The sequence below is a fragment of the Typopeltis vanoorti genome, chromosome 7 (genome assembly GCF_054136105.1).
Source record: "Typopeltis vanoorti isolate ZY-2024b chromosome 7, IOZ_Tvanoo_1.0, whole genome shotgun sequence".
NCBI lineage: Eukaryota > Metazoa > Arthropoda > Arachnida > Uropygi > Thelyphonidae > Typopeltis > Typopeltis vanoorti.
In genome coordinates, this window is record NC_143555.1 from 39,741,059 (window position 1) to 39,755,905 (window position 14,847).

The 14,847-nt window shown below is 35.6% G+C and overlaps 1 protein-coding gene across 2 annotated transcripts in view; it reads right to left on the reverse strand.

Moving 5' to 3' along the window:
• LOC150104601 (protein kinase C iota type-like) overlaps nt 1-11,065 on the reverse strand; it is a 72,152-nt gene extending 61,087 nt beyond the window's left edge. For both annotated transcript variants that reach the window (XM_090395804.1, XM_090395805.1), the window contains exon 1: nt 10,818-11,065. The gene's annotated coding sequence lies outside the window, so the exon portion shown is untranslated. The remainder of the gene's footprint in view (nt 1-10,817) is intronic.
• Between the last annotated feature and the right edge of the window lie 3,782 nt (nt 11,066-14,847).

A 14,847-nucleotide genomic window follows, 5' to 3' on the forward strand; every position in this document is an offset into this window, starting at 1 on the left:
TCCTCCCACTAATTTATATTTAATTAGTTTTGCTCCTTCCAGGCATCATTCGCGGGATTGTTGAGTAGTAATCAGTTTAAATTTCCACAATTATCTGGGAGAATTAACAAGTTACAGTTACAATATAAGTTGTTTTGCGATTCTACAACATGATTACCTTTACATGGACAAAAGCGAAAACTTGAAAGAATAATCACAGCTCCACCTGTAGATCACGAGAGCAACTAAGAGTCAAGGAATGTGATAATATTTAAGTGAGGTGGGAAAGGTATCTTAATAACTGAAAAAGTGCACGATACCACTTTTCGAAGTATCTCAGACGATGCAGCAGAAGAAAAGAACGTGGTTATTTGTTCAAATATTACGTTGGTTACAGAGAAAGAAAAAACATAATTTCAACCATTATCGTGCAAGTAACTGTTCAGCAGTGATGTGGGAAAACACACGGAGAAAGGTGGTGGAAGTCAGGAAATCGGCCGCAGTTGCAGAATATCCAAAGCACTTCCGCTAATCTTGTTAGGCTATAATTGATAAAGATTTGGGTAATCAACGCAGTCGTTTAGGAGTAACTGGTCCGAAAGAGGGGAAGACTTTAGTGGCACTCTAGAAACTTCATGACTTAGTAAATAAAGACATTAAGAGCACCCAAAAATAAAGTTCGAGATTAACCATGTGTCAACTCTGCAGTTAGGCTGCTAAAAAATAACCTAAATGACCTGACACATGGTTAGTGAAATAATTGTAACACATTCGAATATTTTTATGATGACTTTGTGGTTGTTTAGAATCCCTTCTTCCGATACATTGAAGGGATTAAGAAGTCAACTGCGACTAAAACTGAATACATCCTTAATGTTATTATTCTAGGAGAATTCGCCATGCTTTCACGATCATGTTTATTTCTTTTCGAAATTATTTTTTTTTCATTTATTCTTATCACCTACGATAAGAATAAATGACTTGATTTTTATGTATGAGATTAAACCAATCAGTCTTCAATCTTAAGCTCTTATGACTGAAGCACATTAAAACATGGTTATTTTGTGAGTTTTAAAAATACTTACGAACACCAATTATATTACATTATGAAAAATAAATGATTTATTTTTATCTGCTTCTCTTTTTAAATGACAAACCACCAAAGAAAAGTAAACATATAAGATCCCGATCCAGATTGTATACCACTAGATAAATTACTTTTAGAAGGATACCAAATTATGACGAGCGCTCCTTGTGGGAGGGGACGCGGGTTTGGGGAATTCCCAAGTTTATGAAAATTTGAGAACTGTTTATCTAAGCTTTATTTATTGCGCTTTCTCCAGAAGATGAAAGCGTCGTCTTACAATTTTATTTTGCACACAACAATGTTTACCAAAAACTTTATCTTCTGTAGAAAGGACAAAATCGCCTTACATTTTTATTAAATAGAGAAATAAAAATCTTTGATGCGTTACTTTTCTACCATGTTGCTCTATTGATTGACTCATTTGCAGTGTGATCTTTCGTTTATTGTAAATGCACTCTGTCCATAAATTTAACAGCGGATATTCAGTTGTCAAAATCTATTTTGACAACTGAATATCCGAATAGATTTTGACAACTGAATTTTTTTCAGTTGTCAAAATCTATTTTGACAACTGAAAAAAAAAAAAAAAGTATGGTATATATATATCAGGTATTGTAGGAGTTTGTTCTGTATTCTATGCTGAATGTCGATAGTCATTACGTTATGTATATCGCAATAAATGATAATAATAATACTGAAATGAGTCTGCCTGTATTATTCGCGTGCTGTGACATGCTCACTATAATTTAACATCAGAAATACGACGCATCAAAATCTGCTATTTACAATTCATTACCAGTATGAGGAATATTCTCAGCTGGATTTTTGTGCTGCTCTTTTGGGCGCTACTATTCCCATGATTAAAGTTCTAAGTAAGCAGTTTTATGTTTAAAAGGAGGCTGTGACAAATTATCGAAAGTAAAACCATATAAATTCATTGGAAATAAAATAAAAAATTGTTTTTCAAAGAAAATGTTTGATTACCATAAGCACTTTTAGTACAATAATCGACCGAATAATTAATGGAGTACAAAATATGATATGCATTCTCTTCAGGGAGATTTGCAACCGCTTGCTGCAAATTACTCTTCTGGGATCTTAAGAAACTAAGCAGAAATCTTTCACAAGGCTAATGAACACCCCAATAATATTTTTCTTTTGACACTAAAACCGAGAACGACCATTTTGCTGATCCGTTTCCGCAGCAATTTTCTTCCCCCTATAGGGAACAAAGTGAGTTTCTGTTGCCGTATTCATCCTATTTTTACGGCGTCATTTCCACGACGCCTTAAAAATAGGATGAATACGGCGTCGTCTGTTTCTTGTGTGTCAAACTGTTATATCTTCTTTGTGTAGCAGATGGACGTATGGCCACGAGCAAACAGCCTTTACGCTTTGAGTGCGAAGAATGAGGCAATAACGGATACAATATTTCTTTCGTATCTCCAGCATTAGTAGCACTTCGGTTGGTCAGTCGATCTTCACCCATTTCCGCTGACTTCTACTCAAGTGGAAGGGGGGGAGGGGAAGATGAGAAGCTGCTCTTACTTGCTCAGCCGTCTGTGACACGGAAAGTAATAAACATCTCCAGCAGCTTACGGAATCATAAATCTCTTAATTCTTTCATGAGTAGGAGAATTAAGTTGAAAAAAAAAAAAGGGGGAGGGTAGGATTATTGGCGAGACCAAAGAGGAAGTCAGGTTAATACCACCATTTCTATTCGATTATGCAAGGAAAGGACCACGAAATTTCTCAATAAACACATACACCTGCCACAAAAAAAAAATCCTTTTTTTTTTTTTTTGTGGCAGGTGTATGTGTTTACACCTGCCACAAACATCCCAAAAACCATACCAAACAAAAAATCCTTCCCTCCAGCCGCGTACAAAGGAAATGCGGTGTTCTTTTTAATCCGCTACCAGAAGACTAAAATGGGCAAGCCAAAGACTCAGAAATATTCAAGTCCGTTCCTGTTTACCACATAGCGGTAGACTAAAACAAATATCTCAGGACAAACATCCCAAAAACCATACCAAACAAGTAGGTTTTTTCCTTTATAAAAAAAAAAGAAAAGAAAAAAGACTCGGTGGTAATCAATAACCCCCAACGGATGAGCCAAGTGCTCAATAATATTCCTTAATCCAGAAATTTCGTTGTAATTCCGACAAAGGGATAAATGACCACAGATCTAATCTCTTCCCTTATTTACCAGTGGGTGAGAAGGAATGTAAAAATGGGGGGGGGGTACAAGATTATTATGGAACATGGTGGGGGATGGCACATACTGCCATAATTGACTTCTTTATCGGGAACAGTTTAGAAAACAGGACGTCATCTTAAGAGATTCAACGATGACTTCTAAGGCCGGAATAGGCCACGCTAGGCCTAAATCCTTGATATGCATGATGATGATCAATTAGAATCTAATCAGTGTAATGGATTGATTAGATTCTAATCAATCCATCATGCCGGAATAGATAAAAGTTAACGTGATGGGACCGCCTAGAGGAAACAAGAAGCAGTAATCGCCACTGAATAGTTCAGAAATTCACTGGATAGTTCAGAAACTCGAGACAAAGCTTGTGGTTTTCATCTCAGATTACCAAGGTAAAGCTGAGTAATGTACATAAGGCGTTCACCCTTAATATTCATTTCATGTCAGAATATTCAGCAGCGTAACTAAGATTTTGTACTCCCTCCCCAACAACGCGCTTTAAGTGAACGCCTTGAGAGTGTCAGATGGATCCCTTTTTACTTACGTAAAAAAAAGTCTCTCCGATGGGAGGGAAATTTTACTTAAATCTACACCTGAACGAACGCCTTCATTAAGTTTAGTATTGTGTTGCTATGTGTGGAAAAGCTGGATTAGTAACCTGGATCTTGGATGACATGATACCTACTGCTGCTGTACGTAGTCAAATATTTCCAGACAAGGCAGGCGCAAGTGATTAAGAACGCCGAAACCTGGTCAAGCTGCCGTTTGCGAGTACTAACGAGGAATGCGAAGGTAGCGAGTGGCACAGCTGTCTTTCAGTCAACACACGTCCAGCGATAATTATCGAACTCGTTAGTGTTTGTCCCATTTAATGAGTGGGAGTATCGCAGCGCCATCTGAAGCTCATAATATTAACTTAATTTTCCAGTATATTTTTACACCGCTTATTATTATTATTATGACTTCTATTTAATTTGTTTTTGTGGTCCTAAAATTAAATATGTTTCTATCCATAAAACTCGGAAAGCCCCTTCAAATGCGAGAAATCTAATGGAAAAATCAAGAGTATGCACCAATTTCAGTACATGCCTGAGGACCCAGAGTTGATAGATCGAGTTCTAGATTCGTTACGCTACTGTTTTCTGTCAGGAGAAGAAGCTGAACTTAAGTTTAATACAATTATCAGTCGAAATATATTTATGCATACATTTATATGATCGTTTTTTTTTTTTTAATTTTTGTGATCTGAGTATGCCATTAACTAGTTTGCCGATCTCAAACGGGGTGAAAGGATTTATTCAAACTTGCCAGAAAAACACACACACACGCAATAATTCTAACCAGCAACACTCGGACACAATTCAAACCAATAACATCCTTTAAGGAAGATCAAGGGTGAAATACATTAAACTAGTTCAGGATTTAAAGCAGAGTCTCATTGCTGTTTTAATGCATTACGAAACCCTCGCGTACAGAATTGAGTAACACAGAGAGAGAGATGACCGACTTATTCTGTTTAGATGTGAATAGTGGCAATCGATGCATCACTCGCAAGGAAACGTTCAAAGTTCACCCCAAAGTATTGAGTTTTTAAAGAAAGCGATAAATTAATAGCCCACAAAAGAGTTTTGTTTGATGTCTTGAACTTGTAAAAATGGACACTTTCAGAAACTTCCAGTAAATATCTCCATGAGTTCTTTTTTGTTTTCATTTCATCTGTGCAAGTCACCAGCAGAAATCTTAAAAACTCCAATTTCTCTTTGCTCGCCCCCATTTCATCCAAGTGTTGTAAAATGTTTCCCGATAGCGTAAAAATCGAAAAAAAGTTAAAAACGACTCTTTCACCGATGTTGTGTAACGCGATCAAGTTTTACGTGTAAAAAACAAATAGCCAGCAAATGGTAATTCAGCAAAGAAGATGGCATCCAATTCGATCCAACCCAGCTATGCAGACCATTCATCAATGTCCCATCAATTTAGCATTGGCATCTGCAGCTCTGCTCCCTTTAATGGTTAAGAATTTTTAACGTCTTCTGCTTTTGATCTTTATTTTTTAGTTAGGACAGAAGAGAGAATCCCCAAGCCGATGGAAAACTGCAAAATTTTCAGGCGAACATCATCCTAACTGATTATGATGGCTGTTTTGTAATTAACTTACTCCACCTTTACCACGAATTGCCCCTGTCCTAAAAGGTTGCTTACGCTGGGATCCGCCGATACTTTATAGTTTCAATATTCGGCACGAAACTCTTCTAGTTTCTATATATTCGGCTGTGAAATAATGTTGGATTCAATATCCACTTAATTTGTATAATTTTGCATCGCCGAAGTGAAGCCTTTTGGCTCTCTTTTTTCAGTGATAATTTATTTTCCTTCAAGGCATAGCACGCTGTAAACGAAAGATGTTGTTTTCCAATATTATTTGTATTATCTCTTGGTTTATTTTCTTATGTAATATCTTTTTATCTTGATTCTTAATTCTTTATACCTAATATACCATTATTCTTAATAGCTAATTGTTTATAACTTTACTCTAATGTGCCTTTTCTCTCTTATCCTTTCTCACTTACTCTACGGCATACTATGTTTATCTACCCTTCGCACTATGAATCTCATGCCTAAGATATTAGAAAATTTATTTAATTTAGACTCCGCCACTAATATCATTTAATTAGCATAAAACTCAATAATACGGCCGACAGATTTCTCTCTCTAACACAAATTCCTTCAATAAACTTGACACAAAAAGTCGTGGTCTATTCTTTTACTTAACTTGACGCTTCGGTTATCTCGCTTAGTTTCCCGCTCACAATTCCGATTTATTTAGGAACAGTGCTGTTGTAAAATAAAAGATTTTTATTTTTACGAATCAGTACTCATTTAACATGTAATTAAAACACATTTATTTACAAATTATACATGAATTAAACAATAGGAAGATTGCTTTCTCTATCCATTTATAAAATCTTTAGCATAAATTATAACCTATTTACTTTAACACTAATTAACTTCTTTTTTTATATTCGGCTAAGAAACAATATGGGATATAATATCCCTTAACTTAAACAAGTCATATGTCGCCGAATTGAAGCCTTTGGCTCTTCATATATCTAATAATTTATTAGGACACCTCTCGGCAATACTCATAGAAGGGTTGTAAGTTCTGTTCGCTACAAACTTGATATTAACTAGGTCTACCTACTCACTGATGAGACCTCAATAAAGGTCGAAACCGGTCTGGGTAGTGACCTTCTCTCATAATGTAGAACAGTAATACAGCTCCTAGGAGCTAAGTTCACATTATTTGTAAATATATCAAGAATAGTGATCGGATCTTGCTCCACCTTTGACATGAGTTGCCTCAGTTTGCACTACCTTTAGGGTCAGTTGCTGCAGTATCCAGGTATTTGCTTACGCTTGGAATCGCCGAACTTTATATAGTTTCTACTATATTCGGCATGAAACTCTTTGAGTTTCTTATTCGCTAAGAAACGATATGGTATGTAATATCCCTTAACTTAAACAAATCATATGTCGCCGAATTGAAGCCTTTGGCTCTTCATATATATCTAACTAATTAACTTCTTTAACTCACAATCTTATTTACTCTCCGCTTACAAATTCAACTTATTAAATTTCTAGTTTACTTGCAAACAGGTTAGCTAACTCTCTGTTAAGTTATCTTTACAATTTTTATATCAACTTCCAATATGCCAATCGATTCTCTTAATGACACTTCTTACTACTGTTGAACAATCTCTTAAAAGTCCATCTACAACCTACTATGAGAGGGAATATACAAAAGGTTTTTTAACTTACAAAAGACTCAGCATCGCACATTCAGTCAAAAGTCTTTCACTACAGTCTTATGGCATTTCTTTCAATTCACATCTTGAGCTTCCTCGGGAATGTCTGGCTTCAGTAATATATCTCAACGGGAAAGTAGTGAGCTGTGGACTGCGACCGGCAAAAGGTTGTTCTCCCACGGCGAAAAAAGAAAATCTTCCGAGCGAAGTTGCTTCGGGTAATTTACATCGCCTTTTCTCCTCTGCTTTGGCTCTCCGAAAATGCCTGAACGACTGGCTTTTCTATCTGCCGTTTCCAATAGCTCTAACTGCCGCCTCCATAATTGCCGCCAACTGACGCTCTTATGGACTCACGAATCTGTTCCCTCTCTCTGGCGATGACTGGAATCCGGGAAGCCTTTCCTTCTTCGGCAACGTCTGGAAGCCCTCTTTCTGGCTACGAATGGAACCGAGAACCCCTTGTGCTTGACTCTGTCCCTTTTTATTATGCCCTCTTTGAGACCTCGCACGAAGTTATAACCCCCGAAGAACTCAGCATGACTCTATCATCTTCTTTCAAGTTCAGCCCGCTTTCTTTTGATTGTAAGTTGCGGCCATCCCATCGGAAAGTTGTTCGAACCTTTCTGACTGACTTCGGAGGTGTTTACGTGCAGAGCTTGTAAGCCTTTCACATGCACACAAAAATTTCATAAACAACCTTTCTTATGCCGCCATGTAGATCTATTACAAACAGTTCCGGCGGCAAAACATTGCCTTGTTTTTTAACACTCTGAAATATTTTTATTAAAGGAGTAAATACAGTTAACTTCCAAAGGGTTATTTACAAAAATATCTACTACAAAATATACAGAGACAAACAAGTTATTTTTACAACATTCTCATGGGACTTGACTTATGTAAAAATCGATGTAAAGCGCTTTGGTATTTTTAAGCTACATTGAGATTTTACAACGCCATCCACACACACGCAACTCGTTACGTGCCGTCATACATCAAGGAAATCACTACTCCGAGATAGGTAAGGCTAAATAATATCTTATTTTAAATAAAGAGCCTAAGAATTAACTGTATTTATTTATATTTTTTTCAGTAAGGGTTTTCTCTCTTCTCTATGAACCATTAGACCTAACCTATCACCATAAAATTTTGAATGGAATGGCCTTCCTATTAGTAGAGGAACATAATATTTTAAACCCCCGTTTTTTTTTTTTTTATTATTTTTATTCCTTTAGCATTAAGGCATAAAGTAATGCGCTTGCGATACCTTTCGCTTTTTTGACACTAGATGGAAAGCATTATGTGCTACCGACATGAAAAATTCGAAATATCGAATCTTCTTGAGTTGAAGTAACACATTCATTTCATTTTATTTTATTTTTAATTTTATTTTCCAATTTTTTTTTCTCTTTAAGTTGGGAATTGTAAGAAGGCGGGATGCTCCCGATTATTCTACCCATTAGCTATTCCAAGGTATTAATGTCCATGATACTAGGTTAACGACCTTCGTGGATGGCATTCACATAAAAATAATAAAATTAAATGAGAGTTACACACGTTACCATTCACATCTAAACAGAATAAGTCGGATTATCCATTCTGTGTTACTTAATTCTCTACGCGATTTTCCCTCTGAGGAGATAACTTTCAAAACGAATTCGTAATTAATTTAAGTTAAAAAAAAAACGGTTATTATAAGTACTAGGAATATACGTATGCTTTCTTCATTTTTGCATATGCATTCTGTTGAAATTTTATCCAACCCGGAAAATATTTTAAATTCAAGCTCTCTAAATCTCATTTCGCTTTATTTTTTTAAATTTTACAGACAGGAAAATTACTCTGCGTTGAAAGAAAATAAAAGTGAGGGAAGTTTTGTGTTTATCTAACACAGCCGAAAGTGACATTTCGAAACATATTTTTGAAAGGTCGTTTGAAAAGGTCAAGGAAATTATGGGGCTGTTGTCGAAACCTCTGAGTACCCGCTGTTTCAGGAATGAAAGACACTCTAGAGGGAAAAGACGTTGGCGAATTAATATAAATGGATAAATAACTTAACCATTGTTAATTATCCCAAATACTTGCAATTGTTTTCAGTTTCGATTTTTTAAGTGCAAAATTTGCGAATTCTACTTTAATGAAAATTGTTATATTTATTAAGTACCTTCTACCAGGTTTTCTCAGTTAAACTGATGGAATTTACAGAGATTTTCTCCCCGAAATTTAGGGGAGAAAATCTCTGTAATAGGCAAACAACCGGCCGATAACAGTTAAAAATTTCACAAAATATGAATAATTTTTGTGGAATTTTTCAGTGCCTTGAAAAATTAAATTTAAATCATTAACAAATAACCTAAACAAAATAGTCTAGTTTCTTATAACTTGCTTCCTAAATTATCTAAAAGGCAGAAGCCTAAATTTAATAATAAGGCAGGCAGAAATAAATGTTACTGTTAAAGGTGCTTTTAAAATACTCGAACTAGTTTTCCTAACCTCATCAATAACCGAGGACGAACAAACTTCCAACAGTCAAATAAATAATAAAAGTTAGTCTATCCGAGAAACAACAGCAATCGTGGGGTCGCCATTAACATCTTGCTGTTATTCGATTGGAAAGCAGAGTTGTCACCAGTGAATAGAACTTTTTTTCCCCCGAACATTCATCGATAGGCAGAAGCGGAAACATTCTAGGATATCATAAGCGCTTCGTATTTTTCTTGCCTTTACTTCAGTAAACGGTAAGATGAATGTTGGAACTTATTAAATGTTCTCTCCATAACACCCGTTATACTGATGAATCTGGTTTTTCTTGTGCGTCAAAAGATGCCGCTGGTTTGTGGAGACTCCGGTGATTGACGTTAATGTATTCGACAGGCGGCTTGCTCTGCTTGAATTTTGATAACGCTGAGTGTTGCTGACCCACAACACAGAAAGGGCGGACGGAAAGGCTCTCTCTGTTTTCTCCTTGAGAGGTGATTTATGGAAATGCACGCAGGGAGCCTTTTCACTTAAATCTTCAATCACTGACTGCAACTTCAAATATTTAATCCTTCGAGCCATATTTAAAGAGTTTTGGTTAAACGCAAAGATTTGCAAATTGGGAAAAATGAATGCCAAATAGGGAGATATAATAGCTGCACGTTTAATATTTCCCTGGGAATCATCAAGTCAACACCAAATCGGCTCGCAGTCCTTCATACTATTTGTCGACTTCTGGATTTGCCAAAGATGGTTTATGAACTCATGACAATGTTAAATAAAGGAGAATTGCGTGCTCGAAGATGTGGGGAATACACGAGAGAACAATTGCTGTTGAAGATACTCCAGAAATGCCCTGCGATTAATTAAAATTGCTTACGCTACAAAAATATACAAAAAGGAGGGGGGGGAGTTACTTTTACTTTTGCCTTCCTTTTCAAAATGAGAGCCAAAAGCAAAAGACATCAATGATCTTTATCGTGTTGTACGTTAATTAAATATCCGCGCTTTTTTGGAAGAACCAAGTCTTGTTAAAAGGAAAAGGGAATAATATAAACCGCTTATAAAGAAATAAAAAAAATATTAACAAAATCGAAGCAATTGATTCGAAATTATCTTTTGGCAGACGACAGCAGAAATAAGGATTTATATTTTAATTTATATAACTTATATTAATATCGAATACGTCTGTGAAATTGTTGTTGATGTCAAAATTTTAGAAATATATTATTCTTATTGTGGTAGAGTAACTTACCAATTTTCTTAACTCTCTCTCTCTCTCTCTCTCTCTCGGAGGTATAGTAGTGCAACGAAAAAAATTTCGTGTTAAATGACTTGTAGTTTGAATTTCTGGTTTGAGTTAATAGAATTCCAACTGGGTTTGGAGGCGCACCGAAATGCATGTAATTCCTCGCGCTTCGTGTGTCGTATACCTCCACAAAACAACGTCGCACACTTTGCTGTGCTCGTCAGGCAAAGTTTTTCTGGCCGTTTGCCAGGGTCTGTTTTCTCCGTGTGTGTGAGAGAGAGAAAACTATAATGAACACCGGCATCATAAGAAAACCGTTTTCTCCCCAAACTGCAAACAAAATAAGAATACTACAAACGGTTCATGAACTCCCCTCGTAAAGGAGATCGCGACTTGATACAACTTGACAGCTGCTAATCCTGTAAACCAACAAAACAGCTCAAAAGTTTCCCCTACGGCAACAACATATCGACCAACAAGTTTTGGGAAACGGCTACCATTTTCTACGTTGCGCAATGTCCGACCAGCAGTTTTCCCAAGTGTATTCAGATGCAGTTGAATCATTCATCAGCTGTAGAAAAGCAAAAATTGTGAAATGATGGTCCGTGACAGTTTAGAAATATTGGCGCTCCCTGGGAGAAAGCTGTTTTGGGCATCGTTCGGCGTAGAGTGTAATATTGCAAAGAAAATTATGATATATCAAATTAAATGTGTGACTTTTTTGTTTTTTAAAAGATATTATTTTTGAAAATAATAGAACTCATCGCACGTTCTCCTTCAAATCATATTCTGTAAGTATCAGACAGTGCATTCGGCATAGTCAACTTCGTTTTACCAGAACGCGCTTAATGTCGTTGATAATACGGTATCATCTGAAAGCTGAAATGCACAACCAAAATTATATTTAAGCAAGTTCCGTTTTGCAAAACAATCCTCAGGCCGGCTAAAAAAAATACTGCTAACGCTCCATATGGGATGTTTATTTACTAAACAAAAGTTGTTGCTATTCCTCTACGCAAGATAAACAACAAAAAGCTGCGCGCCCTAAAAGAAACTGTTTTCTTTGTAAGTGGAGGTTTCTGGTTTAGAAGTTCATAAAGCATATTCCGGTAATTGGACCACATTTTTTTTATTAAGCTAAAAGCACAATAAAGAAATAAAACCCGACAAGTTTCGTAAGTCGTTGACTTACGTCTTCAGGGGTAAAAGGTAATTATTAATTTCTCTTTTTTATTGTTTTAACTCTAAGTTACCTTTTACCCCTGAAGATGCAAGTCAAACGACTTGCAAAACTTGTCGGGTTTTATTTCTTTATTGTGCTTTTAGCTTAATAAAAAGAAAATGTGGTCCAATTACCGGAATATGAACTGTTTTCTGTTGTCGATCGCAGTATTATGAAAGATTAGGAACGCGCCTTTCCAATTCGAAACAGCGAAGCGGTGTCTAAAAGCGTGCAAATGACATTCGCCTGGTATTGTGGCTGCTTAAATGTCGAAGGCAGTAATTTCGAAGCGACATTGTCTCAGAGTTGTCGCTTGGTTTGAATGAATTAGCACTGCGGATCTATGACAAAAGAAACTCGGAAAACTGATGTCATATTATGCCGAATGCCTCTTTGGGCAAACCTGCCACACATCCGATTTCAGCGGAGTACTATCCTCCGAATTCCAGCAGACTGGGAATTCGGGGAAGCGTAAAGCGCTGGGTGTAGCGTGACACAGCAGATGATTGCTCTACAGGAACAAATAACTTTGTGTTGTCGCTGGCAGAAGTTTTTATTAAAAACACTCCATGGTTTGATTTTCTGCAGTATGAACTTTTAAGAGTTACTGTAAACCTTCATTACATTGGCCCGTTGCATTCCCTTTTTTTTCTTTTTTTTAATCTCCATCCCAGTACTGGCTCGAACAAAGATTTAAAACAAAAGGTTATTCCGTGGCTAATCTTAGAGACAGGAACAAACTGAATACAATTTTTACGTTATGTCCTTGATAAGAGGTGTTGTACAGTAAAGCCTCCGCAATCTCATCAAGCTTCGATTAAAATGTTAGCGCAGAAAAGCACTAAAATTGTGTAATAAAATCAACAATTTTTAAGTTTGAAGGAAAAAATCGAAAAAAAAAATTAATTCTTTTATAAAAACAAAAGCATCGCTGGGATAATCAAACATTTAAAAGTACTGTATATCACGTAGACAGACGGTCCATCTTTTGTCTAGCAAGTGTCAAAAATTAAAGTTATCCTTAAACTTTTAGTTAAAGACGATTTGTGAAAGTTATTAGTGTCAGGAAATGCAGCTAAAATATCCGACTGTCCACTTTTTTTAATTAAAAGATGAGATATATTATCATTAAAAATTTTGTTCAATTCTGACACGGTTAACAGAGTCCACTATTATTGCCTCTGATCTAATGTGGTGCCATCTAAGGACAGAAATTGTAATTAATTGCTAAAACTCGACTTTTATATACTGTACAGGCGAAATTCTACTTACGAAACTAAGAACATTATTAAAATTAATAAATTGCGACTCCCAATTCAATTTACGAAATCAGAATCCAGTACTTATGAACATACTGAAGTTGAACATTGAAGATGCTTGCAATATGAAAAACAAACGGAAAGGTAGTAATTGTGAAAGTGCTAAAAGTGGCAAAAAAATTCGATTGATTTCAAATAAACTAAATTGGATATAATTAAGCGATCTGAAAACAGTCAATCGTCTGCTTCCATCAGGCCGTGTTTATTGGCAATCGTTTTAATGTTACAGAAATTTTAAAATATAGGCCAAAAAAAAAAAACGTGATTATACTCGAAGCGGAAGCTCTGTTCAGTCCGCAGTTATTTGGGGAGGGGGGGTATGCTTAGTTTATCTATACAGCAGAACAGTTGCCAGAGAGTGAACCTGATACAAATGAATGCAAAAAATCTGGAGTGGGGGGGGAATTTAAGTATTTTCAAATTATGTAATTTTTTACAATAAACTTCTATTGTATTTTTTAAACATTACATGGATTTTATACATGTAGTGTGATGTTAAAGAATTTACATTAATAATAGCAATAGTGGTGAGCTTTGGAAATTTTAACAAAGGACTCGCATCGTCGAGGGGGAAAAAAAAAAAAGCCATATTTCACACAAAAAGTTTTATTAATTGACTGGCTACCAGAAGGGAGAAGGATAAAGATAGCGCATGCGCTTATTTTATTTTCAAACTTGAGCGCATTCGTTATAGAGGAGTTGAAACAATAATTACAAATAATCTATACACTGTCGAATAGACTGGTTTTTGTTAGATTACCTATGAGTTTGTCGCTTAATATGTTTCAATTTTTTTTTTTTTTTTTTTTTTTTTTTTTTTTTTTTTTTTTGAAAAAAGAACAAAGTAAACAAGAAGAACAAGGGGCTCGCAAATTTGAGAAAAATTTAACAAAGGGTTCGCGCGAGCCCCTTATAGCTCACCACTGGCAATAATCCTTATAATAATAAATCCTAATAGATATATTTCCTTTCATGGCCCTTGAATATCGCTCAGCGTCTGTTATCTCTCGAGCAGGTTTCACTAAGATAATAACAGCTGCTAAATTCAAGCATGATTTAACTGCTTGATTTATCTTATAAGATTTCAAAATTTAAGGATGAAATCACTAGACATTTTTAAATATATATAATCTAAGGACGAAACCCCCCCCCCTTTTTTTTGTTATTTTTAATATTTGGGAGAATCGTATTATTGTTTTTAGTTTTGACATTTCATCTTTGAGTACTAAACTAAAAAACAATGGAATAGTGCATGAAGTTACAACAAGAGGTCGCTTTTTTATATGTGGCAGTGTATTGAAGCGACAGAAAAAGATCTGGAAGCTTAAAAAAACAAAAATTGTTTATCGTTCTTGTTTGCTTGTTAGAATAAAATTGTTTCAAGTAATTAAACTTACGAAGATAATTAAAAAAAAAAAGTTCTCTGTCAAATGCATTTTCGAAATGAACCCTAACAATGTCAACCTAACTTATGAGTAATTTAACGATGGGTCGC